Raw genomic sequence first — 2,500 nt, 5'->3', positions numbered from 1 at the left:
GGAATAGATGAGAAAAGCTTCCGAAATCTGTTTATTTCGTGTATCCAGATTCGTTTACCCTTCTTGCGTCTGCGATGGCGAAGCCACATCAAAACAGCTACCTCCGCGAGGGAACATTCATCCATCCTGAAGGAAATCACACAGGTAGCTGACTACTGACTTGACTCGTGGTGACGCATTCGATGTGAACGGAGGTAAGTCAAAATGACTCAAGTCAAATGACGCTCATGACTTGACACGACTCGACTCGCTTGGTGTAAACGCAGTCTAAGTCTGGTGGAGTCGGTCACCGGAGCCTCGAGGAAAGATCAGTAGATGCAAAACAGTAGCGGAAGACTGATCCACCGCCTGACTGACTACCAAACTGACTGACTGCTTGACTGAATGATTACCAAACTGACTGACGGATTGACTGGTTGATTGAGTGAAGCTGACGCCGCGACACTGAGCAAAACAGTAGCGGGAGACTGACTGACTGACTGACGGATTGACTGGTTGATAGAGTGAAGCTGACGCCGCGACACTGAGATCATATGGGATGAATTTCTGTATGTCCTGAAGTAAAGATGAATAGGGAAACACACAAACGCACGTACGTACATGATACACATATACATAACGATGAACAAGAGAAAAAAAATTATATAAAAACGTTTGACTATTTTTTTTCATAGATAATAAGAGTATCCGGGATGTGAAATTTAAAAACACCAAATGAAAATGCTCACACACACACACACACACACACACACACACACACACACACACACACACACACGAGTAGAAGAAACAAAGGCAATGAGCTTTCACCATCTGTTTGTGTGTGTGTGTGTGTGTGTGTGTGTGTGTGTGTGTGTGTGTGTGTGTGTGTGTGTGTGTGTGTGTGTGTGTGTAGGGAAGGGTGCGAAGGGTACTAAGCAAAAAGGGTACTTCATTGTTGAGAGAGAGAGAGAGAGAGAGAGAGAGAGAGAGAGAGAGAGAGAGAGAGAGAGAGAGAGAGAGGAGGAGGGAGGCAGAAGTGGGCACAATAGGAGGGGTAACGGAAAGGGAAAAGTGAGGGGTATGGGAGAGGAGAGGGGCATAAGGGAGGCAGGTGAGGGAGGAAAGGAAAGGGAGGAGGCGGAGGGGAAGAGAGGAGGAGAGAAAGGGTATTGGGGTATGGAGGGAGGGAGGGAAGGAGGGAGGGAGGGAAAAGGGGGAAGGGGGAGAGAAACGGAATAGAGAGTAGTATGTCCGTCCGGTTTGAGAGAGAGAGAGAGAGAGAGAGAGAGAGAGAGAGAGAGAGAGAGAGAGAGAGAGAGAGAGAGATACAGCTGCATATGTGACAGATTAGTTAGGGAAAACACACACACACACACACACACACACACACACACACACACACACACACACACACACAACACTCACCTGGACGCGACGCTCACCTGAAACAGAGAAAGAAAATAAATAAGCTTTCCAAAATACTACTAATGAAGTGAGAGGAGGAGGAGGAGGAATACAAAGGAATACAAAGGAAAGCCAAACAGCAACAAACCTGTTGGTCCTTTCGAGGCTGTTTGGTAATTACTTCTAACTGGCTACAGATAAGAGAGACAGAACAGTACAGGAGAAGGCTCCGAGGAGGAGGAGGAGGAGGAGGAGGAGGAGGAGGAGGAGGAGGAGGAGGAGGAGGAGGAGAAACAACAATAAGTCATTAACCGAGCGTAACATTCCCATCTACAACAACAACAACAATAACTACAATAACTACTGCTACTACTACTATTGTAACAGCAACTACTACTAATACAACAACAACAACAACTATTACTACTACTACAACAATAACTACTACTACTATTGTAACAACAACTACTACTAATACAACAACAACAACAATGCAGCTACTACTACCACTACTACACTTAGTCCACAAATATGAATATATACAACAATTGCTGCTGCTACTACTACTACTACTACTACTACTACTACAACTTTTACCACCACCACTACTACTACTATTACTACTACTATTACTACTACTACTACCACTACTACTACTAACATACTTAATCCACAAATATGAATAAATACAACAACAACAACTACTACTACTACTACTACTACTATTACCACTACTACTACTAACATCCACAAAAATGAATAAATACAACAACTGCATTCACCACAGAAGCCAGTGATGCACACATTTCACTGATGAAGGAGACAGGGTGGGTTGGTGGGCGGGTGGGAGACAGGGTGGGTTGGTGGGCGGGTGGGAGACAGGGTGGGTTGGAGGGAGGGTAGGTAGGAGGGAAGGCAGGAGGGAGGGAGTGGAGGGAATAGCGAGAGACCAGCTGTGGAGTGATGCTGTAGCCACCTGCCACTGCCCCACTCTCTCTCTCTCTCTCTCTCTCTCTCTCTCTCTGGTTATTTACATTTTTCTTCCAGCTGCAGATTGACACATGCGAGAGAGAGAGAGAGAGAGAGAGAGAGAGAGAGAGAGAGAGAGAGAGAG

General features: G+C 45.7%; 1 protein-coding gene across 1 annotated transcript in view; it reads right to left on the bottom strand.

Moving 5' to 3' along the window:
* Positions 1 to 2,500, bottom strand: part of LOC123498115 (activated Cdc42 kinase-like) — a 142,713-nt gene that overhangs the window by 125,420 nt on the left and 14,793 nt on the right. The window contains 1 exon segment of the mRNA XM_045245271.1: positions 1,408 to 1,424. The gene's annotated coding sequence lies outside the window, so the exon portion shown is untranslated.

Source organism: Portunus trituberculatus, chromosome 47 (assembly GCF_017591435.1).
Source record: "Portunus trituberculatus isolate SZX2019 chromosome 47, ASM1759143v1, whole genome shotgun sequence".
NCBI classification, from domain to species: Eukaryota; Metazoa; Arthropoda; class Malacostraca; order Decapoda; family Portunidae; genus Portunus; species Portunus trituberculatus.
Note: the sequence above shows the minus strand (reverse complement) of the source record. Positions and strands in the feature narration are given on the sequence as shown.